The following is a 26,277-nucleotide window of genomic DNA, read 5'->3' on the forward strand; positions in this document are numbered from 1 at the left end:
TTAGCTCCTTCAGATATGGGATACACGCTGGCGGAGGACACACACTCACAGGCTCTGGGCCCTGGCCATGGCTGAGTGCACAGGGTGTGGGCCTGATCCCAGCCTTTCCCCAGCTGTGCCCTGACCCCCACAGGGCAGATGGCAGAGGTCATTGAACAAGGGAGGGGAGTAGAAAGGATAGCAGAGACTCTCTGGGAGGCAGGACCCCATGTGAGATAAGGCACCAATCCCCCAGCACTTCCTCTGTTTTCCCTTTGGACTTTACTTACAAAACACAAATTTAGAAATCAAATTATTAAAAATTTCAAAATAGCAGCAGACAAAGTCACTTCAAACCCCAAGGGGTGTCCCTTTCTAAAAATGGAGCCCAGGGATGCAGCCAGCCCTGTGAGTAAGAACTCTTTTAGGTAAATGAATGCCTTCACTAAGATCAAAGAGGTTTGATCAGACAGCCAGCAATGACTCGTGTTTTTAGTGCTTTAATAGTACTGGCTTCTTTGAACATCTAGCCTGGATTTTATACTTGCTTCCTAGATTTAGGAGCAGATCTAAACTGCATCTGATATATACAGACAGTGGTTTCCTGATTGGAGAGTAGTAAAATTAATTGGGTACATCAGACTGGAAAGTGGAAGAAAGAATTAGTACTGAAGGACGGAGCCGTTAGAATCCAGAATTTATTCTCCTGTTTAGGCAGTTCTGGGCTCTAGGCTGTGGGCTCTGTGTTGTTTTTCAAAGTAGAAATCCCTGGCCACCAGGAAGTTCTTTGTATATAAGAAAAGAACACATTATGATGTGGAAGAACATTGAACCAGGAATCAAAAGATCTATGTTTTAGCTCTGATTATGCCCCTAACTAGTGTAATTCAGCTGAAAATTCAAAGTCTGGCTGTGGCTGCTATACAAATAAACTGAATTCCATGAATTGTGGAAACCCAATGCTTCCTCAAAATTCCTGCTTGTCCCCAGAGGTTTACTTTCTCATGGTCTCTTGTGTCCCCAGTTCCCTCTTATATACCTGCCAACTGTTTATGCTTGAAGTTAACTTGGACTTGAAACCACATCCCTTCCCCTAACACTTCCACTAACACTTCATGCCCAGTGAGCATTTGCAAGTCTACTACTGAAATCTGAGTGGTGGGGAAGCTCACGGAAGTCTGGGTCTTTTAGGCTCCCTCCTTTCTTCCACCCCTATTCCTGTCCAAGACCGCACAACTCAGGGGTAATGCTGTCTTAGGCAAAATAGTTCAGCTCCACAGCAGCTATGCTTAAATTTTCATACTTAAATCAATTAGGAGCTCAGTGAGGTCAGGGGTGGTGGAGAGAGCTTCCCATTTAACGGGATCCATACTCAGCAGGTGCTTGTGGTTCTAGATTCTGAAGTCCTGTTGTCCTTTCATGCTAATCTCCTGGTTATGGACTAGCCTTCCAGACTTCAGGCTTTTTAACTGTAAAATGAAGAGAGATGATAGACCAAAGCTTCATATCTATTGTGGATCTCACCATAGTGTGCCATGGGATCATGGGGCCATTCTCCCTCTCTGTGAGTGAGTGGATCTAAGTACGTGAGGTCTCAGTAAAAAGGCCTTTTGGCTTCATGTAGACTTCTAGTCGTGACCTCTTTATGTCCATTTCCCATACCTTCCTCAACCCCATCTATCACTGTCAACTTAACCACCCAACCCCCAAAGAAATTTTAAGTAGTAGCATCATCTTCCAATGTTATTGATTAAAAAATAGAAGTCAAGGAATCTGAAGTCTGTTCCAGATTTGCTGTTAAAAAAACTTCTTAAAAAAAATAAAAGGGTGGGGCACTTGGGTAGCTCAGTCAGTTAAGTGGCTGCCTTTGGCTCAGGTCATGATCCCAGAAGATGTTGGGAAGCAACCCCAAAGTCAGATTCCCTGCTCAGCGAGGAGCCTGCTTTTCCCTCTCCTGCGGCTGTCCCCCTGCTTGTGCTCCTTCACTCTGTCAAATAAATAAATAAATGAATCAATCAATCAATAAATAAAGTCTAAAATAATTTTAAAAATAATATAATAAAAAGGTAAATTCCATATTGCTGATGTATAGAATTTACCATGAATTTAACCAATTTATTAGCTATTATGCTGTCAGTGTAGGCACAAACCTGTAGTACAAAATTGTTGCATCCAAGTTAGTTTTAATATGAGCTTCTTGAATGATAAGAACATTAGTAGTTCAATAAGCCAATAATATTTAATTTTTAATATTCATTCCAGTCCTTTTCCTATGCACAGGGCCCTGCAACTTGTTCTAATTATAAAGAAGAATGCTGTGTAAGTGGTGTTGTGAGGTTGTAGGGTTCAGCGCTGGGTCTACTTTAATTTGGGCATAGCAGTTAGCCTCTCTGGTCTCAGGTTTTTCATATGAAAAATTATGATAAAAATAGTTACCCTCAAACACCTAAAAAAAGAAAATTTGCGATGATACATGTATATACCTGCTGCTTTTAAAAGAAAAAGTGGCATAAATATTCTGCTAGTAATTAATGTATCAGAGGAATTTGGATATCTCAAACACTAGTAACTTAGACTAAAAGGGAAATTTCTGGAAAAACAGAACTTTTATCAGTTTTTTTTTAATGTTGGTAATGTCTATACCCCGAAGATGCTATTTTCCTTTCGGCAGTATAACATTTAATTCCAGTGGAATGTCCAGAAAAAAAAAATTTCCCTGTTTTTCAGTGGTGAAAACATAATCATGTGCAAAAAACATTAACTCCCCAAAGTCATCTAGATTCTTAAACCATACTCAAATTATTTCTAACAAGAAAGAAGAAATATGGGAACAGGGAGAGAGATTTAAATCAGGTAAAGATTTGCCTATGGCTGGTCTCAACATTACATTTCTAAGTGGTTCTAGGAGGAAAGAGGAATTGGAATTATGTTAAGGATGATGCTGAGAATATTCTCCTCAACATCTGGCTAAAAATAACTACCTCGCAACTGTCCAAAGGAATTATACAAACCAAACAAACTTCCAGCCACTGGCTCCTGTATTTGTACATATACCATAATTGCATTCAGTGAAGAATGACCCTTTTGAGTATAGAATACTAAATTTCACCTCTGATTTGACTTATAAATCTATTGGTTCCCTGATTCTGACTAAATTTCTAACCCAGGGAATAATTATTTTTGTCCTATTTCCATTTACTTAGTTAGAAATGAATGTATGAGGAATAGTCAAAATACATTAGTAGTAAAGCTAAAAGTCTTATTAAAACTTGCTATACATAAGGAATAGTGTGATTTTTCTACTATAAACTTGAGTATTTACTAAGAATATAGTACTTAAAATTTTTTTTTAAAGATTTTATTTATTTATTTGACAGAGAGAAATCACAAGTAGACGGAGAGGCAGGCAGAGAGAGAGAGAGGGAAGCAGGCTCTCTGCTCAGCAGAGACTCGATCCCAGGACCCTGAGATCATGACCTGAGCCAAAGGCAGCAGCTTAACCCACTGAGCCACCCAGGCGCCCTTAAAATTTTTTTATTGTGGTAAAATATATATAGCATGAAATTTGCACTTTCAACTATTTTTAAGTATACATTTCTATGGCATTAATTACACTCACAGTGTTGTGCAACCATCACCACTATTTCCCAAACCTTTTCTTCACCTCAAATATAAACTCCTCACCTATTAAGTAATGACTCCTATTCCTGCCTTCTCAAATCTACTTTCTCAAATCTACTTTCTGCCTCTACGTCCATTTTAGGTGCTTCTTATAAATGGACTCACTCATATATATGTTCTTTCTGGTAGGCTTTATTTCACTTAGCATGTAATGTTTTCAAGATTCATCCATGTTGTAGCATGCATCAGAACTTTATTCCTTTTTATGAGTAATACTTTATTGTATGGATATACCACATTTTATTTATCCATTCATACTTTGATGGACACTTGGGTTGTTTCCACTTTTGAACTGTTAAAGATAATTCTAAAATGAATGTTGGCATAAAGTATTGGAATACCTATTTTCAGTTATTTGGGGTACATTTTACTTTTTGAAGAAACACCAAAAAATTTTCACATCAGCTGTACATATTACTAGATTTAGGAGCAGATTCCTACCAGCAACATACATGTGTTCCAATTTCTCTACATCCTTGTCCAAACTTGCTATTTTCTGTGTTTTTCATTATAGTTATTCTACTGTGTGTGAAGTGGTATCTCGTGGTGGTTTCGTTTTATATTTCCCTAATGACTAATGATATTAACCCCTTTTTCATGTGTTTAGACAATTGTGTATCTTCTTTGGAGAAATGTCTATTCAAGTATTTTTCCCACTTTTTAATCAGGTTGTTTGTTTTTTGTTGTTGAATTTAGGAGTTCTTTATATATTCTGGATATTAATCCCTTATCAGGTATATGATTTGCCAACATTTTCTCCCATTCTCTGAGTTGTCTTTTTACTTTCCTAATAAAGTCCTTTAAGAATGAAGAATAAAGGGACGCCTGGGTGGCTCAGTTGGTTTAGCAGCTGCTTTCAGCTCACGTCATGATCCCAGCGCTTGGGATCAAGTCCCACATTGGGCTCCTTGCTCGGCGAGGAGCCTGCTTCTCCCTCTGCCTCTGCTGCAACTCAGCCTGCCTGTGGTCGCTCGCGCGCTCTCTCTCTCTCTGGCAAATAAATAAATAAAATCTTAAAAAAAAAAAAAGAATGAAAAATAAAGTAAATCTGTATGACTTAATTGTATATATTTATACAATAGAGAAAATTTTAACATGTATGTTGAGAATATGATGGAACCCGTTAGGACAGTATTGGAAGAGAACTAACCTATAGTATATTATCTGCATCATAGCAGTATTTTACCCTGAATGTTTACTTCATATAGGATATCCATTTCCACTCTTTGCCTATTTTCCTATAGACTCACAAGTCAGAAAATTCTACCCTCTCAGAAATGCTACTCTTAGATGTTTTCACCCATCTTTCCTCTTTCCCTACAGGAATGAGGGGGTTGGGACCTTGTGTACCTGATTGGTGAGACTAGGGAAAGAAGTGGCAGCCATGGGGATGCCAACCTCATGGTCTCTACCTGCAGACACTGTCTACTCATGGGCCACATGTTCTTTACCGCTGACCTGGCTGGAAATCCTTGCCTGGCAGAGGCAGGCTGCAATCTTACCTTTTAGGGCAGCTGAATGTATGTCTGTGTCTCAGACTCAACTCCTTCACAGGCAGGTCCCAATGACTAGATTTTAAGAAGAAAAAATAGAAAGTCAAGTCAGCCCATTCTTTAGTCTAGTTTTATGGTAATGAGAGGTGCTATTTTGACCCATATCTGAACTTGATGTCAATTTTTCAGTTGATTTGAAATCTTGAGGGGAGAGAGGTAAGATTAATTTGTACCTTCCAAATTCCAATATTAAAATTTTTTTTATAAATTTAATTCTAGTGTAGTTAATATACAGTGTTATATTAGTTTCTGGTATAAATAGAGTGATTCAGCAATTCCATATATTATACAGTGCCCATCAAGATAAGTGTATTCCCAATCCCCATCACCTATTTCACCCATACCCCCACCAACCTTTGCTGTGGTAACCATCTTTTTATTCTCTATAGTTGAGAGTCTGGTTTTGGTTTGTCTTCCCCCCTGCCTTTGTTCAATTGTTTTGTTTCTTAAATTCCACATATGAGTGAAATCATATTGTCTTTCTCTGATTGGCTTATTTTGCTTAGTATTGTGCTCTCTGGCTCCAACAATGTTGTTGCAAACGGCAAGATTTCATCCCTTTATTTATTTTTTAAAAAGATTTTGTTATTTATTTATTTATTTGACACAGAGAGAGAGCGAGAGAGAGAGAGAGATCACAAGTAGACAGAGCAGCAGGCAGAGAGAGAGAGAGAGGGGAAAGCAGGCTCCCCACTGAGCAGAGAGCCAGATGTGGGGCTCAATCCCAGGACCCTGAGATAATGACCTGAGCCAAAGGCAGAGGCTTAACCCACTGAGCCCCCCAGGTACCCTGTGGATTTCATTCCTTTAATGGTTGAATAATATTTCATTGTCTATGTATACCATATCGTCTTTATTCATTCATCAGTTGATGGACATTTGGGCTCTTTCCATAATTTGGCTATTTTTTTAACTTACTAATTTTTTAAAGTGGGCTCCACACCCAGTGTGGAGTTCAGTGTGGGACTTGAACTCTTGACCCCAAGATCAAGACCTGAGCTGAGGTAAAAAATCACCAGGCACTCCCATAATTTGGCTGTTGTAAATAATGTTGCAATAAGCAGAGGGGTGCATATATCCCTTTGAATTAGTGTTTTTGTATTTTTTGGGTAAATACTCAGTTGTATGATTACTGAATCACAGGGTAGTTCTATTTTCAACTTTTTGAGAAACTCTGTATTTCCATCCAGAGTGGCTGCACCACTGTGCATTCCCATCAACAGTAGTACACAAGAATTCCTTTTTTCTGTGGCTCAAAGGGATCTGTGTCTTAGTGTTCTACACATATAAAGGACCTGCCATATTTTTCACTGATTATTTTGAAGAAAATCACTGAAATAAGATAGGCTATTCCTAGGGGAATAGGAGCTAGTAGGCAGTTTAATTTTTCTTTTATACGTTTAAAAATGGAGAACTTCTACCATTAAAAAACAACAAAAAAAGTATTCTTACAATTATGAAACAGTGAAACTTCTAGTGATTTTCCTTTCCTCACTTGGCACTTCCCTAGTCTATAGGATATTTCTTTTCTGAGATATTCAACTCCAGTGAGTACTATGGAGGTATAGAGTGAAATAAAATTCAAATTCTTTAGATTGAAGAGTGCCATGGAGAATCTGATAGAATATTATTTGTATAAGAGAAGTTGGTTAAAGAGGGAGTCCATGACAATAGGCTTCTCAGACATGAAGTTAAGGCACATTAGTATTGCAAATATCACAAATAATTTGTCAGTAGTTCAGATTAAGCACCAGTTCAGTGTGATTATACTTAATGAAGTGCTGATGGGAGTTGGTCTGTTAGAGGGGAAGAAATTCTGTAAGTGGAACATTTTGTAGGTACAGAGACTGCAGAGTAAAAAATTGGGAGAGGACATTATCTTATCCCTTGTCTTGGCTCAGTAGTTAGGTTGGACTTGACTCCTTGGCAGAAGCTGATAGGCCTGTAGGGAGCACAAGTCACTCACCATATTGCTTTGGGCTGGGACACCAAGTGACAAATAGTTGGCAAGAAAGAGAGAGGCATCTTTCGTATTTCTGTAGGGAATAGTGCATGGCTTGGTTATATCAAATACTGAAACTTTTTTGACAAAATTAGGACACAGTACATGGGAAGATTATGATAGATTAAAGTGGACCATAAATTCTTAGGCACTCCTCCCACTGAGATGTGGGGTCTGTGTCCGTTCTTTTAAAACTGGATAGACTCTCAGATTGCTTTGCCCCAAATATTACAGCATAAATAATGCTGTACCAGTTTCCAGACCCAGTGTCAAAGACTGGCTGCTTTTACTTTCTGTAATTCCAATAGTCACTCTTGGAACCCAGCCAACTGGTGAGGAAGTCAAGTAGCACTGTGGAGAGGCCCATGTGGAGAAGAACCGAGGCTCCCAGCATCAGCCCTGGCTGAGATCTTGGGTAACAGCCAACCAACCTGCGAGTTATGTGAGTGAGCCACCTGAGCCATCTTGGAAGTAGATTCTCCAGGCTTGGTTAAGCTTCCCAGCTGAACTGTGTGGAGCAAAGAAAAATCTTCCCCACTGAGCCCTGCTCAAGTTGGCAATTGTGAGCAAAGTAAATAAGTATTTTAGACCACTAAATTTGCAGCAGTTTGTCACCAGCAATAAATAACGAGAAGAGAGGGTGACAACAAGAGTGGCATCCTCTGGAGATTTTGAAGTCAGCACTCATGAACAAAAGGTATAGAAAGAAGAAAATAAGAGTTTTCATGGAGAGACACTTGAGAAGTGGGACTAAGATTTTCTAAAATGAAAGATGATATGATTGTACTAATGATTAGTGAAAAGAAAATTCTGAAGTTTGTGAATGATTTACTTTTAGAAAATTGAAAGCAGATTCAAAAATATATCTATTATATAGTATATCTATTATAATATATCTATTATAGTGTTCAAAAATATATCTGTTTGACTTTCATTTTGGTATAGTTTTTTGAACAGGAAGAAAAGGTTTGTAGTTATAATTCTGCACACAGGGATATGCACAAAATATTATGGGTATAGTGTGGAAAGAATGACTAACTGCCAGGGAATTCAGGGGAAACTTGACAGAGAAAGTGATATTTGGCTGTCCTGGAGATGAATATGAGTTTTCCAGATACCATAGAACAAATTTAAAGGATAAACAATAGACTGGAAGAAATACATTTGCAGTTTATATGAAAGTTAAAGAATTACAATCCTTCATTTTGATAACAAAGTCAAAAAGACAAAAAAACCCAGTAAAATCAATAAAAAATACACAATTCACAGAAGAGGGGCAAATCACCAATAGACATAGAAAAGGGATGCTCAACATCAGTAATAGCCTGAGAAGCAAAACTAAATAATTAAAAAAAAATGATTTGCTTAATGTACTATTAAAAACTCAAGATAGTCATAATATCCAATGACAGAATATAAGGAAAAGAACATTCTACCATACTGTTGGTGAGAATTTGGACTGACACAATCATTTTGGAAACTAGCAAGCATTAAAATGTAAACTGCCTACATTCTGTGACTCAGCAACCTCACTTCCTGGAATCTGTCCTTGGAAATGAGAACACTAGTAAGGATATAGATATGAAAATGCCTTTGCTATGATATTGAGCACCTTTCCAAATGTTTTTAATGGAATAATTTAATAAATTTAATAAATAATTTAATTGCAATAATTTAATTTAATAGTTTAATGGAATAATTTAATAATGATGTCAAACAATAGGGGAATACATTTATAAATTAACCATTTATGCCTCTTTCATACTGTGGAAGATTATATTGAGTCCCAGGCTTCTTGTTGTGACATAGGTAAACTCGTAGATGTTTAACCCAATGTTGGTTGGGCTTTCTGTTATTTATCGCCAAACACATTCTTATTTGAATCTGGGTTAAAAGTCAGGATTATAACTAGTATTTTTTTTTAGGTCATAGGCCTATAGTCTCTAGGCTATTGCTTAGAAAATGGTGCTTCTTTAAAATATAAATCTACAAACAAAAATTTTCATTGAAGTAGAACCCATAGTCCTTATTGGTTATCACAAGAAGGGTCTTGGTCTGACAGGACAAAACTTGGTTATAAGAAATACAAATGAGGGAGAGCAGAGATAAAAATGGTAGCACAGGACCCACTCACTCCTACTCTCAATCTTCAGTACTGCTGAGTTAGCTTAAATGGTAGGATAGAAATACCCTTTTTGCATTCTATCCAGATGGCAACAGATCCTTCTGCTCTACAAAAGACCCAACTGTATATTGTACTTAGCCAAGGATGTATCTTTTCTAAATATAGATTTTGTCTTAGATATAGCATAACGTATAAATGTGCAAAACTCAAGAGTTTTTCAAATGGCATGACTATATCATTCTCTTGACAATTTCATAAAGCTATTGGTCCTCAGGAGAATAAGGCAAACTTCTGATTCTTTGGTTAACCCCGTCTTCCAAATTACCTGTTTCCTCTTTCTCTCTCCCATCACATATTCGAGGTTCAGGGATTTAAGTGAGATTAGAATTTTTATCTTAAAAAAGTTGTCTGAAAATGGAATACTGGTTCCAGTTCCAGGCAAGATGGAGTAAACACACTTCACCCTATCTCCATTAAAGGCAACTATAAACATTCTACCGAATGTGTGTATGCAGAGCATGGTGAAAAGTAAGAGCTAGCAGGTAGATCAGGGGAAGAGATCAGAATCCCCAAACCACCAAACAGCGGTGTTGTTGTTTTCTTCCTCCAGCGTGGCGCAGCTTAGATTTAAAGGCAAGTTGATACCCTGAAGTATGCCCAGAGGTAGGCAGAAAAAGCTCTAGAAGAGTCTTCTGTTTCACATCTGAACAGTAGAAAGCGGGCTTCCTTGGGTCATACAGAAAGGGAGGAAATACTCTGCTTCTGTTTTTGTTTTTTGCTCTTTTTTTTTCCTTAGCCCAAGCAGTCCCCTAGAAGCAGCTGTGATGGAGAAGGTGGAGGCCACCAGGGGGGTGCCTACACCTCTGAGAAGGGGAGAGACCTCTCTGACCTGAGGAATTACGGTCTCAGAGCTTGAAGTGACTTTGCATTGCTTTTTTCCTCCCTCTGTCATCCCCACTGTTTGGTCCTGCAGACACAGTGATGGGAACTGCATGGCGGAGTAATTAAACCAAAGCTCCAGGTTTGGGGCCAGAGGAGCAGTAAGGGGGCTTCCATGGTACAAATTTCAGGCCCTGAGTCAAGGTAATGAAATTAGAAGAGGCAATCTCACCTTTCAACTCCGTTACTCATTTTTATATAGATGGCTTTCTGGTTTTCTTTTTAAAAAGCTCAATTACTCAGTCAGTAGACAGGGAACTCTGAAGAATCACAAGCTCTCAGACTCAGTTTCATAGTACACTTTTTTAAACTTTAATTTTCAACTCAAAACATATCCCAAATTTTTACATAATTGAATTTAGAAAAACCCAAACTACCCAAGGCTTTTGCTCACTGCTTTCTGAGAGCTCAAGATTCTTTGGTTCAGTGATTCCATAGGCTGTTAAACTTTTATTAATGTAGTGGGAAAAAAGCCTACTTGGCTAGTGTGTTACACTTATTAAGGAGCAACAATTACAAATCTATAATGCAAACCGCACATGGAAGCCAACATATGTAATTTAAAATATTCTAACTGCCAGATTTGAATTTTAGAACATAAAATACTTGTAGTAGAAAAGGATAAATGTTTCAAATCAACAATCTAAGTTTCCACCTTATGAAATTAGAAAAATAAGAGCAAATTAAAACCAAAGCAAGCAAAATGAAGGAAAGAATAAAGAGCAGAAATCAATGAAATTGTAAACAGGAAAACAATAGGGAAATGAATTGCTCTTTGAAAAGGTCAATGAAATCAATAAGCCTCTAGCCTAACTGAGAAAGAAAAAAGAGAGAAAGCAAAATGGCCAGTGTTAAGCGGGAGGCATGAGGTGTCACTGTAAATGCTACAGACACTAAAAGTATAAAATGAGAATACTATGAACAACTCTATGCTCATAAATTCAACTAAAACTGAGATGAAATGAACCAATTACTTAAAGACAATAAATTGCCAAAACTCACTCAATAAACAAGGTAAAAAGAAACAAATGAAATTAGTATGTTTAATTCATCCCCATATATCTAAAATATTATCAAATAACATGTAATCATTATAAAATTATTAATGAGATATTTTAATTTTTTGGTATGAAGTCTTTGAAATTCAGTATGTACTTCATACACATCACAATTTGAAGTGGCCACATTCCAAATAGCTAGTGGGTATCATATTATACAAGGTAGATTTAGAGAATAAAGAGGAAGAAACCTTCTAGGAATCAGAATTTTTTTTTTTTAAGCTCAGGAGAAGTCTGCTTATAACCAGTCCAATATATGTAGGGCCTGAAAGGGAAAATTAGGAGATGAGATTTCTTTCAGGGACAAGAAATGAAAGAAAACCAGCTTAATTTATTTCCAGTAGGAAATTTTTGAAAGCCATTAATAAAGCAATTATTAGACACTGTCATAGGAGGAAGTAGAAATATTTTTCCTGGTGTAACATTTAAAAAAATATATGTATTTGTGCAATGTGTTTGGTAACTTGCAATTGATTTTCCTTGAGAAAGTAATTTTTTTCAAACAAATGAATTACATAGGCATTTTGAGACAATGAAAAGAAAATCTTTTATTAATCCATTTTGTGAAAGGCTGACAGGAGAAGGCAGTAATTAAACTGTGACTTGTTTGGTCGTGAGTTCTGGAAGCATTACTGCATATTTCATTAATAATTTTATGTGTAACTAATTTGCTGTTCATTATTTTTCCATTGCTCAAATATTGTTCAGTGGATTTCTTATGGTTATGTTGTCTAATGGTGATAATGTGGGAAACCAAATGCAATCCAGATTCTAAAATTAGCCAAAAGGATTCTGTTACTATGCCTTGGTTAATTTTGCTTAATGTTGGTTAACAAATCATTAAAGAGGATATCTGTGTGGCTCAGTAGGTTAACCGGCTGTCTTTGGCTTGGGTCATGATCTCAGGGTCCTGGGATCGAGTCCCGCATGGGGCTCCCTGCTCAGTGGGGAGCCTGCTTCTTCCACTGTCTGTTGCTCCCCCTGCTTGTGCTTGCTGGCTCTTTCTTTCTCTCTGACAAATAAATAAATAAAATCTTAAAAATTAACACAATAAATCATTAAAAATTGTATATTTTGTATTTGAGTGATAAATATGTAACACAAAGCAGGAATGTGCTTCCATTAGCATATTTGTAAAACTTGGACTAACTTAAAATTTTTTCTTTATACTGCTTAATTCATTTATAAATGTTTCACTTGTGACTAGCTTTCCTTTATGTTTGTTGATGATGGCCTCAATTCTGAATAATAAATAAAAGAGGGGATACAAATATTACTGAAAAATTTAATCTCTAATAACTTTTTTCTCTTTTTCATTATTTTATTTTTTTCCTGTCCCAGAAGTCTATAACCTAACTTCATACACTCACAAGAGCTGAACTCTGTGCTGAGGCTTGCACTTTCCTTACGGGGCTACGCTCTTTCTTTCTTACCCATCATAGTTTTGTACTAAGATGTACTTCTTGCACCCTTATCATGTCTGACCTCTTTACCTCTTTCTTTGTCGCTCATCTTTCACTTTTTATCTTTCACCTTTTAAACCTATTCACCCCGCTTCTCCCACTGCACACCCTGCTTCTGACAACCACCAATCTATGAGTTTTCTTTGTTTTTAGATTCCACATCTAAGTGAGATTATATGACTTTTGTCTTTCTCTGATTGATTTTACTTATAATGTCCTCAAGTTCCATCCATATTGTTGCAAATGGTAAGATTCCTTTTCTGTGTGTGTGGTTGAATAATACTCCATGTATATATATACCACACTTTCTTTATTTATTGATGGACACTTAAGTTGCCACATCTTGGCTATTATAAATAGTGCTACAATGAACCTAGAGGTACATATATGTTTTGGGGTTCCTGTTTGCATTTTGTTCAGATAAATACCCGGAAGTGAAATTGCTGGATAATTCGGTAGTTCTAGTTTATTTTATTTTATTTATTTTTTAGGATTTCATTTATTTATTTATTAGAGGAAGAGAGAGAGAGCAGAGGGAGGGACGATGGGAGAAGGGCGGGGAGGGGGGAGGGAAAGGGACAAGCAGACCCCATGCTGAGTAGCCTGGCTTGGGGTTCAATCTCACCATCCTGAGGTCATGGCCCTGGGATCATGACCTGAGCTGAAACTAAGAGTCAGATGTTTATCTGACTGAACTACCCAGGTGCCCCGGTAGTTCTATTTTATATTTTTGAGGAACTTCCTTACTGTTTTCCATAGTGGCTATACCAGTTTACATGCTAACCAAGCGTGCACAAGGGTTACCTTTTTTCCACATCTGTGTCAACTCTTCTTATTTCTTATCTTTAATAATAGCCTTCTAACAGGTGTGGGGTGGTATCTCATATCTCATTGGTTTTGGTTTGCATTTTCCTGGTCATTAATGATATTGAGCATCTTTTCATGAACCTATTTCATGACTGATTTGTGGAAGTTGTTTATGTTTGTTGTGTCCCTGGGATAGATTCTACTTGATCATGGTGTATGATCCATTTAATGTATCATTGAATTCAGTTTGCTAACATTTTGTTGAGACTTTTTTGCATCTGTGTTCATCAGAGATATCCCTGATCTTTTTCTTTCTTTTTTTTTTTTTTTTTTAAAGATTTTATTTATTTATGGAGGAGGGGAGAAGTAGGCAGAGCAGCAGGGTGAGGGAGAGGGAGAGAGAGAAGCAGGCTTCCCACTGAGCAGGGAGCCTGATGCAAGGCTCCATCCCAGGACCTGGGATCATGACCTGAGCTGAAGTCAGATACTTAACCAACTAAGCTACCCAGGCACCCCTTTCCCTAATCTTTAATAACCAAGTGATCTACCAGTTTTTATTGTCAGTTAATGTTTTGTGCTTGAAAAAGAAAGAATCATGGTCTGTGTATTGTTACTTATATAAATGAGGTTAAGAGTGAGGTCTTTGGTGAAGCCTGCATTCCAGAACTAAGACACCCACCTGGAAAAGTGTTAAATAATTAGTCAAGATTAAGAAGACAAAGAATTATACATTCTGGATTTTTTTTTCTTCCAGGAACAAAAATCCCTTGTATCTTGCCTGGGACTTAAAACTGGCTTGCAGAAAAGATTAAGTAAACAGAGGAATACAAATGACATTTTCAATCCTGAAATTTTCATCCTGACCAATTTCTTGAGAGATTTCTTTTAATTGATAAGGTTATACTTCTACAAAAACCAAGCTAAACTTGCAAATGGAATTTTCTCATAGTTACTAGAACTTTTATCATTAACTTAGTAACCCTATATTTGGCTATAGGACCTTCTCTGTGTATACACTTCAGAATTAGGTGCACAAAGAGTTGTGGCGTGAAATGTTACAAACTGAAGAGAAATTCCTACCTCTTGGAAAGACTGCAGATGTAATAATGGTTACTATTTAATGACTATATTCTATGTGCCAGCCATCATAATAGATACATTAGGTATTTAATGCTCACATCAACTTTGTGAGGTAGGAAATATTCACATTTAACAGACGATAAAATAAATTCAGCAGTGGCTTTTGCCCAAGTTCCACAATGGTCTATGCCATTATATGTCATTGCCACTCCAATTTATTTTAAGAGGTAGGATTAGTATTCAAAATAAAGACATTGCCAAATAATAAACGGAAAACTTTATGCAGGATGCTGACAGATAACACATGCAAGAGTTCCATCAGTCAAATAGAAGAGAATATTTATTTGGATCTCAAAGGAAGTGATGAGTAAGAATTGGGAGTCAGAATGACATTCAACTCAGAGAAAGATATTAACAAAGCTGTTGAGACAAAGTAGAAGAAAGATATGCATAGTATGTGAAGAACTCTGTCAGAAAATGTCAAATGATGAGGCTAAACTGGTATGGTGAATAAAGATTTGGCTGGAAAGCAGTACATGTTGGGCTATACAGTTAGAATTGATTGTGGCCAGGTAAGGATTCTTAAAGCAGGGGAGAGATTCAATAAAAATTCAGTTTGAGAAAGATTATCTTTATAACATTAAGCAGGTGAATGTAGGTAGAAAATCATTGGAGTTAAAAGATATACATGGAGGTGTTTAATAGACAATGGAACTTAGAATAGAGTTCTGAGTATAAGAGTAAAGAGAATTAAACTTGAATATTGTTTGTAATAGCAGCATCTATTATGTAGAGTAGAACTACACTTTGATGAATTCATAAATTATAAAATATTATAGAATTAGATAATTTATTTTACATAAAAAGTAAGGGAAAAGTCAGTGATAATTCCAAACCTTAAAGCTTGTAGGATAAGAAAAATAGATGTCCCATAGATATTATTTCATAATTGCCAAAGGGGTGCCATTTTGAATTGGAACGTTCTTTATATTTGACACGTTGGAAGTTAGCGGTATCATTTGTTAGAGTAGTTTCAGGAAATAGTCATGCTGGATACCAAGTTGTAGTTGTTTAATGAACAAATGTGAAGAGAAGAATCAGAAATAGCAAGAATAGGCCATCTCTAATAAATTTCTAATAAATTTGAAACAAAGAAGGCGATGCTGACTGGGAAGTTTTAGTTAGGATGGGAGAGCCAGGGTTAGGAGAAATGGGCAAATTTCACTTAAGTAATGGGGTGTGAGAATTAGTGAAGAGTTTGTTTATTATGAATCTAAATTTCCACAAGATCTCATTGTGAAATTTGGAAGGTTAGGGGCACAATAAGAGGAAAAATGATAGATGAATAGAGGGCAGATGAACAGAAGGTCTTACACAAGTGACCAAAGACAAGTGGAGTATGAGGCAGTTTTGTTATTCCAAATGGGCATGGTGGATTTGACCTTAGGGTATCCTGGATGGAGAAGAGTAGGACAGCCACTTCCTATTTCAATGGTTGTCAGCCTGATGACTGTTTCCAGTCCCAGAACTCCAGGCAGTTCGGAGAGCCATTGGGAGAGAATGATGAAAATGAACTCTCCATATGGAGCAGTAAGAGGAAGGAAGTCTGCATCAGCTGGTTCTAAATCTTGTGAGGATCACCTAGGAGCTTAAAAAGAAAACCACAGGACTCCTATATCTAGGTCCCAAAACTGAAGAACCAAAGGAAGGCTGGAAGACCTGTATATTTTTGAGGTTGTTTGCAGTAATTCTGATGGACAATTAGGAATAAGAGACTCTGGCTCAAATCAAAAGAAACAACTACCATTAAACAACCACATTAAAGTGCCCGAACAGAGGTGCTGTCAATGGAATTGGGAAAGGGGGGCCATGGGAAGTTAGAGGCAATCATATTCAGGGTCATATAACAAAAGTTTGGGGGAAAGGAAGTTTCTAGACAGAAGTATTGGATAGTGCTTAGAAGCAGCAGCTTGTTTGAGGAATTTACCATTAGACTTGACTGTAAGGAGATTATTACTACTCTCTGAAAGCGTTCAGGAATACTCCCCATTTATGCTATTGACCACCTCCTCCTCTGAATCCGTGCTGTGATTTGTAGCCTCTCTCTCTCTACTTTGGATCTATTTAATAGAAAACACTTATAGGTTTTATTTTTGTCATCTTCATTAGGCTTTGATCATATTTCTGTCCTGAGGGCCTAGTACTGTGCTTGGATTATATATTCAATAAATATTTATAGAATGAGTGAATAAATTCGGCAAGGAAGGAATGAGTACATATATCCATTACATGTCCTCAGGAACTGGTCATCACTTTGTACTAACAAAAGAAATAGCATGAAAGGACTGTGGGTAAAAAAATGGAATAGTGATTATTTAAATGGTATTCACATACCCTGCTCTTCTTGCTCACAATGGTTCTGAAGGTTTTAAGGAGACTCAATTATTAATGTGCAGAACACTTGGGCTCCTTAGAGAACATAGTGGAACTGATAAAATATTAATTCTGTTAGTTTTTCTGATTTGTGTCATTATTCTTCTTTTAACGGAGCTGGAGGATGAGTTTCTGAGTAAATTATTGATATCCTCCTCTTAGAATGAGAGGCCGCCCCGAGAAGTGTTCCCTCTAAGCTCTGGTTTCATCTTAGGCTGACCTCTCTCCGTGTGTTTACACTGTGCTTTTCAGCCCCTCTGTACTTACAGAAGTACAGTCTTATATCCGATTGTGGTACTTGTTCAGGCACAGCCTATATAATGAATATGTTTAAAGTGTAGTTCATGAGTAGTTTACACCAGAGTCGTCTTGGATACCTGTTAAAAGGAGCTCTATAGCCCTCTATGAAATAAGACTCTCTCTGAATAGGGCAACTTGCTACCTGCAGCTTTTCTGGGCTCTTCCTATCATTTAGTGTCACTTTTAACATAGGTTTGCTTAATATATATCTATTTTTTCCATATGTATGCAGTTCTCATTAGAGGATAAGCTTCCCTCTGGACAGAGATGGTGTTGGCATGTACTAAGTTATTATATGGATAATTTTGTCTAAATTCATTGAGTTTTGGAGCCTTGGGGTGCCTGGGCAGCTCAGACGTGAGGCCTCCAATTCTTGGTTTCACCTCAGGTTATGATCTGAGGGTCGTAGATCAAGCCCCACATCAGGCTCTGCATTGGGTGTGGAGCCTGCTTGAGATCCTCTTTTTCCCTCTCCCTGTATCCTGCACTGTCTCTCTCTCATCCTCTCAAAAGAGAGAGAGAGAGAGAGAGAGAAAGAGGAGTTTTGGAACCTATATTTAAGCACAATACAGTGGACTTTTATTGAGTGCATACTATGTGTCAACCACTTTTAAAATTCAGTATTTAATAAATTAAATGCTTTAGGTATATTAATTGGTTTAATCCTTTACATAACCATATGGTATAAGTTTTATGAGAGGCAGTGTACCTTAGCTGTTGACTATGTAAGCTCAACCTGCCTGAATATGAATCCCAATGTTTCTGGTTGATTTTGCAGCTCTGGGAAAGTTATTTATTCTCTCTCTGTCTTAATATCTTCATCTATAAAATGGGGATAATAATAGTGCCTACCTCAGGGATTAAAACAGTGAAAGAATTTAAAACAGGGCTTCACACATAGTGTTGAATGATTGTTAACTATTATTATTTTTACAGATGAGGAAACCAATGCACACACAAGTCATTTGCTACAAAGCTAAGAAGCAGCGGAGCTGTTACAATCACACAGCGTACCTCTGTGCCATACCTATACTAGGCATGCTGTGGACTGTCGCCCATTAGCGAATGCCATAAAATCCCACTCACTCAGGAGGGTTATAAGAATGGTATGAGTAACTTGTCAGGAAATGTGAGGGACATCCTTGGCCTCCAGCAGTTTACGATGTATACTAGTATGGGGAAAATGGCCCTCATAGATCCATGGAGCAATTAAAGAACAGGGAAATCACAACATCAAGGCACCGGACGATTCATTAAGTCCCCAGATAAAAGAGGTTGATAGGCAAATTCTGGGGAAAAGAAAAATTAATTTAGCAAGAAAATTAATTTCTTTGGTGAAGATGGGATTTAAGGTCACCTTAAAATATGGGGCTATGGGAGTAAGCAGTGTGAGAAGAAGAGTTTCTGAGACATGGGAGAGGGTTGACTCTTTAAGCCAGAAGTAGCAGTGTTTTTCCTTCACTTTGGCTTCATCCTGTGTACAAATGCTAGCTTAATACTTATATTTATTTATCCTCCTGCTTGGTACAAAAACTTCCCAATGTTCTGGCTTTCATCAAGTCTTAGGGAACGTGTCATTCTCTTTGTTATTGTTTTTGTTTTTTACTCAAGCATGGTGGAGTTCAAGTTCCCCAGTAAAGCACACAATGGCATTCTTGATAAGCCTTCAGAACTCTGTTTTTTCAGTAACATAAAAGGCCACAGAACTCTTAACGAAAGCTAGCAATTCTAAACAAATCCAAGGGTACAGAAAATGTCCTCAAACAACAGAAACCACCATTAATAATCTAATCCATGCACCTGTATATTATTTCTAATTACATTATTTACTTCATTTCACAGAGGTGAAATGGCATGGAAGAGTCATTTATATGCAAAATACCCAAGAAGGAAAAGTTAAGAAAATGCAGTTATGAAAAATAATGTGGTAGAACTATTTGGGTGCACATAAACATCTGTTTGAAAATGCCATCTTTTTTTATTGAGTCATGAGAAAGAAATCTTTTTTCGAACAATTATTTGGCAGTAAATTAAGAAAAAGAAAATATCTGGTTCCAGGGCACCTGGGTGGCTCAGTTGGTTGGGCACCTGACTCTTGGTTTCTGCTCAGGTCATGATCCCAGGGTCGTGAGATTATGCTGTGTGCTGGGCATGGGGCCTGCTTAATATCCTCCTCCCCTCTTCCTCTGCCTCTCCCCTCTTACCCCCCCATCCCACATTTGCTTGTGCTCTCTCTCTCTCTAAAAAAGGAAAGGAGGAAAAATCTGGTTCTATTTACATTTAATTACAAAGAGACTAAGTTGTAATTTCAAAGGGTAAAGATTGTTCTGGTATTTTTATTATGAATGGATTTTATGGTGCTTTAGTAAATGACTCTGGCTTGAAAAATGACCTTCTTGCCCCCTAAAAAAGCTTACTTTTAAAAATTCAAACTGACTGATTCAGTACAATGTCAGAATTTTCCAAGTTGGTTTTCTTAATCTTGCCTCTTTCTGTCATTGCTTATGTTACTGACATTTCCTAGTGACAACAGAATCACCTGATATTTTACTGGCTTGGTTTTAGTGTAGAAACCCCTGGAAGTTAGAGTTGTTAACAACAATTCTTCGTTAAATGAGGGTTGTGGTCTAGCTTTCAGTTAGAGGCTATTTCCACTCAGGACAGGTGTGGCCCAGGGGGTTTTCAGCAGCCTATTAGCTGCCACTTCTTTTTCAGACTGGAAGCCAACCAGAAATCTAGTTCTGCCATTTGTGTGCTGGTTTGGATTAGGGGCAGCCCAAACAAAAACGACAGGGTGATAACACCATCAAATAGGCAAGTGCAGGTAGCTTTTCACAGCCAGAATTAGGTGATGACATGTTCATTTCTCCTGTATCAGAAAAATATCTTAAGCCAGAAATCCATTTTGCTACCCTACTGTATGTATAAACTAAAATTTAAAGTATGATTTACAGAAAAGGGTATAATTTAAAATGATAGAATGCTTGGAAAGAAAGTATGTACTTTCCAAAACATTTATTACCTCAGGTTTTAGTTATCATTAGGAATGAAAATGATGCTAATAGTTCCCAACTTTTATGGAGGACAGAATAGTGGCCAGGTCCTTTACATGCCTCATCTCATTTTGTCCTCCTAACATTATTATGAAGAAATATTCTTACCATGCCAGCTTTCTAGATGTGAAAACCAAGACTCAAGAGCAGTCGCCTAAGATCACAGTCAGCAAGTGGCAGGGCCCACTGATAATATGATTTGGGGAGCACTTAGAGGGTATTTTAGCTCTCACATATCCATGCCCTTCTCATCCAGGCAGTCTCTACTGCCAAAAATTCCACCATCAGAGAATCATTCTTTCAAATAATCAGTAAACTGTTCTTCATGCAAATACAAATAGTGGAACAAACACCTTTCCATCCTGGTACATTTGCCAGTGGTTTCCTCTGTCCTCATACTCTATCTCCTTTGCCCCAAAGGCTTTCTGGTCTGTGGTTGACACCTAGGCTAGATGCTCTTTAAAAGTGTAGGGGAATGGGGGGAATAATATGAAACTTTTTACAGAAATAAAAGTCTTAAAACAATATTCTCTGTTAATAGAGTTGTTGGTATTGGTGAGCATGTGAAGGATTTATCATGAATGTCAGGGTTTCTTTATACCCTTGAAATCACATCACATATTTACTCATTTATTCCACAAACATTTATGGTTAATCTGTCTGACTTCAGGAAACATTGCAGCCTGGAGAAATATAACAAGTATTGCATATAACTGGGCTATACTGCTGATACAGTTCCATAAAATGCCAATACAACAACTAGGTTAGAATAATTATATAGCACACATAGTTACTTTGGAGACTGCTTTCATATACCTTTTCTCACTTTTGCTGACATAATAAGGATGATGTGGGATGGACTCCCTTTACAAGTGAGGAAATGGAGTCTTGGAGAGGTTTGAGGACTTGCTCAGTACTGGGAGCTGGCTGAGTTGGGCCTTCCACACTGATTAAAATCCAGTTTGTCATGATCTTCCCACTATGCTGTATCAGGGGGCCTCCTGGCACTTACTGAGTACTTAAGACTCATCCTCTCTAGAAGTCTAGACCTGATTCCATGAAAAGTGCTGTCACCTCAGAGCCAGCGATGGGGATGCTTTGGTCCCCAGTGAGCAGTGTGACCTATGTCTAGTCTGGTGCCAGTGTGAAGATCCTCTGGGGCCCTGGCAATGGTGGTGTGCATCAGCCCCGAGGAGCCCTGGGGCACCTGGTCTGGGAGATCACATAACTTACATACAGGGCCAAGGACATTAGGTAAGATTATACTTTTGGATTTTAGCTGTAAAGCTCTGTATATAATTGAGTAGAACAAAATACATACTTGTATTGACACATGCAAATGCTTTCTATGGAGCTCTTTGAATTATGAGTGATAATAATAACAAGAAAGTCAGTTTGCTAATGGACACAGGCTATTTTCTCATGTCTTATCTATTTAAATGATCCTCCCATCTCTGTGGAATAGATCAAGGGCTATATTAGTGACATATTTGAACTATGTCGTTTCAACTTTTAAAAATAAATATAATTATTCTTTAAATACAGCAGAATTTTATTTTAAAAATTATATTTGTGCTTTACCTTGCTGTTATATATTTCAACGCTAATAAAGCATTTTTTTTTATTTACTTAGAATTTATAAAAGAAACAGAGTAACTATGGGCCTGTAATTATATGGGTAAATGAAACACAAGATCAAATAGAAAGGTAGCAAATAAAAAGGTGTTGTGGCACGATTATTATAATTCTCATAATCATTTCATCTATCACCATAAGTTATTTCCCATACATGCTAAAGCAATGGAACTACTGTTCTACTTGTCTCATTCAACAGATTTTGACTGAATATATTACATATGCGAACACTGATCTACGCTCTTGGGCTTCAACAGTGAACAAAACAGACAAAAGTCACTGCCTTGCTGAAATTTACAATCCAGTAGAAGAAGGCAAATAACATGAAACTTACATAAAAAATAAATATGGGCAATGATATAAACCCAGATGCCCAAGACAGTCCTACTAAATACTTACTATTATTGAGTTCCATCCAGTTGAACACATTTGTAAGATTTTATTTTATTTTTTATTTTTAGTTTTTAAACTATGTTTTGAAATAATTTTAGATTCACAGGAGGTTACAAAGTTAGTTCAGAGAGGACTTGAGTACCCTTCACTTAGTTTCCTGCAATGGTTACCACATATACAGTTAGAGTGTGCTGTCGAAATGAGGAATTTTATATTGATACATTGTATATGCGTATGTGCATGCATGTAATTTTATTACATGTGGAGATTAGTGTGAACACCTCTGCAACCAACATAGGAAGGATTCTTGCACCACAAAGATCTCCCTTTGCTACCCCTTTATAGTCATATGTATCCTTCTCTTTCACACAGTCCTTAACTCTTGGCAACCATAGATATGTTTTGCATTACTATTTCATCATTCAATAATTTTATAGAAATGGAATCATACAGCTTTCATTTCTTGAAATTGACTTTTGTTTTCACTGAGCAAGCAGAATGCCCGTGAGATCTATCCAAGTAGTGTGTATCAATAGTTCATTTCTTTTTTATTGCTAAGTAGCATTCAATGGTATAAATGTACCAGTTTGTTTAACCCTTCACCCACTGAAGCACATTTTAGTTGTCTCTAGGTTTTGGCTACCACAAATAAAGCTGATCTGAACATTCATGTACGGACTTTTCTGTGGACATAAGTTTTCAACTCTCAGGGATGAATACAGTTGCTGAGTCTTATGGTAGTCCCTGTTTATTTTTATAAAGAAGTGCCAAAGCATTTTCCAGAAGAGCTGTCCCATTTACCTTTCTACCAGCAGTGTTGACAGAGTCTGTTTCTCTGCATCCTCATCAGCATTTAGTATTGTCTTTATTCTTTTTACTTTAATACTTCTTTCCGGTGTGTGCTACTAATTAATTATTGAAGTATAGTGTCCTACTGTAGAATAATCATTTCACTTTTGGTATGAAGCAAGGCATGAAAGAGAATAGAAAGTGAAAGAAAAGATATAATAGTTTATGAGTAGCTTTACCAACTGAACACTGCTAAAATCTTTTCTATATGATATATATATATATATATATATATATATATATAGTCAAACTGACAGAGGAATTATCTTTTCTATATGATATATATATAGAATTATCTCTATATATAAAGAATTATCTTTTCTATATAATATATATGTATATATATATATATATATATATAGTCAAACTGACAGAGGAATTATTGATACAAGATAAAGAAATGTGTGGCTTTGGGTAATTAAAGTATACAGTGGTGAGGCCTTAGTGTTGATTGGTCTTTAGGATGAATGCATCTCTGTCATCGTTAACATTCTGTATATGTGAAGTCAAGGCTATAGGAGTCATTAATTATTATTTTTTAATATGAAGGTGCTTCACTGATCAGTAGTACAGCCGTAAATATATTTTATTGGTTCCTGGAGTCCCTAGGTAGACTCATCAAGATTGATAGAAATATTTGGGACATGTTGTGAGTATTTGGATTTGAAATAAGTATTGAGATCCAAAGAGACATTTGTCTGATAGTAGTAAGTAAACAGAACTATTAAACTGTATGACATCCGCTCAGTGAACACAGTTATATTTTTGAACCACCACATAATAATTAACACTGACTTGGTGCTGTGTGAGCCAAGGGAAGAAGGGTGTGCTCTGGCTTTGGGGACTTTATATTCTAATGGAAACTGGATTTTTGTTTTTAAAAATTTCCTTTTAAGGAATTACTATGTGAAAAAATTGCAATGGCCCATCTTCTCAGAATATGAATTTTAAAACACTCTTTACTTTCTTTATTTACCTTTTTTTTAATATAATTTTTTATTTTTTATAAACATGTATTTTTATCCCCAGGGGTACAGGTCTGTGAATCACCAGGTTTACACACTTCACAGCACTCACCAAAGCACATACCCTCCCCAATGTCCATAATCCCACCCCCTTCTCCCAAACCCCCTCCCCCCAGCAACCCTCAGTTTGTTTTGTGAGATTAAGAGTCACTTATGGTTTGTCTCCCTCCCAATCCCATCTTCTTTCATTTATTCTTTATTTACCTTTTACAATAACTTCATCTTAAGAATTTTTTTAAAGAAATATATTCCTGTAGGAGATGTGAAAATGGATAAAACACAATTCTCACTCTCACCTAGTTTATAATCTACAGAATTTAAAACTTGCCCATTTACAATGGTACTCTACAGTGAAATGTAACATCCAAATTATAAAGGTAGAACTAAAGTGACAAAAGAATCCAGAGGAAGGAGGATTTGCTTTTGGCTGGGGTGAATAGAAGGATTCGATGCAGGAGGCAGCAATGGAATTGGAACTTGAAGCACAACAGCTTTTGGATAAGCAGAAGTGAAAATGTAGAATATTCTAATTAAAAAGAACAGCAAACACCAAAATAAACCTGTGATGTTACCTGCAAGAGACTGACCAAAATAATAGAATTTAACAATCTCTTATTCTCAGAAATTTCCAAAATTTTCATTCTTTGCTTTCAAGTATCCTAGGCTAATTGTCTTCAGTTTAGTGGTCAAAATACTATTTCTCAGCATTAGAGACTCTCCCTGTACTCCACAGTCTATTTTACAGATAGACTCTGTCGTGTCAGGAAAACATATGCAGGATATGCCACATATATTTGCTCTTTTAGAAAATTGCTATTCAGGGGACCATTTAATGCTCCAGTGAAGAGAAAATCCATAATCCTTTTTGTTCTCAGCATGGCAGTTGAGGTGGTGTAATGTCCATAAAATATGCTATACTTAAAACCAGTAATTTCAAAACTACACTTAAAAAGACAGTGTGTTTTTCGAGTATCACAGAATAGTCTTGGTTCCCTATTCTTTTGGAACCCAAAGGGAAAGTAGTGTCTTTTAGCATCCCTTTAAATAACCAGTTTTATGATGTTGGCCAGAATGTATTTTTCTCAGATCCAATTCCAAAATACTTTCCTGACTTTAATGACTAACCAAGTGGGAGAGGAAAACTTAAATTAAACTGGCCTTGACCGAATCCTGAGGCAAGCCATTTTTCATGGATTGCTCATCTTAGAAGCTCTATATCTCATTGTCAACATTAAGTCTGCTTACACTGTAAACCGGGCATTCCATTTTGTTCTAACAGCTAGCTTAAAAAAAAAAAAAAAAAAGAACAAAACCAAAACATGATATTATTGTTACTGTTAATTAATCTATGTTTTATTTGGTGACTCTCCTGAGGACTCTTCAATTTGAGAATGGATTTTTAAATCTGAAATATCTTTTTTTCCCCCCACGTAAGGACAAGAAATCAATTTTTTTAAGACTTTGAAAATAGATTGAAGTACACATATATATGTTTACACCTCTGGCAGTGTCTGATTTTTCTTTGTGATTTTTTGTGTAACCCAGCTGCCATTTTATTCAGATTTAAAGATGACACAAAGGAGAAGGGAGGGCTTTATTATGCTCTAAAGCATGTGACAGGGAATGAGGGTCTTAAGAAGGGCATGCAGAATACTTGAGAGGTAGGGATGCAGTGTGTTTTACTCCCAAGGGATAGAAAGGAGGGAATATCAACCACTCACACCCTTATAAAACACCTTTCTCCCAAATTAAGATATAAGTCGAAGCTCATTTTATAAAGTGGGTTTCTCTAGTTTATAATGGAATGGTATGGCTCTTTAGCATAGCCAATATTTAAAAGATAGAAGTAAAGGATATTTTCCCCCCTAAGGTCAACTATTATTCAGACACAAATGAAGAAAG

At 36.8% G+C, this 26,277-nt stretch overlaps 1 protein-coding gene across 6 annotated transcripts in view; it reads left to right on the forward strand.

Moving 5' to 3' along the window:
* Positions 1 to 26,277, forward strand: part of CCDC141 (coiled-coil domain containing 141) — a 231,247-nt gene that overhangs the window by 11,125 nt on the left and 193,845 nt on the right. The gene's annotated exons all lie outside the window — the stretch shown is intronic.

Source organism: Mustela putorius, unplaced genomic scaffold, assembly GCF_011764305.1.
Source record: "Mustela putorius furo isolate JIRA1106 unplaced genomic scaffold, ASM1176430v1.1 tig00003869_pilon_pilon_pilon, whole genome shotgun sequence".
In the NCBI taxonomy this organism is placed as follows: domain Eukaryota; kingdom Metazoa; phylum Chordata; class Mammalia; order Carnivora; family Mustelidae; genus Mustela; species Mustela putorius.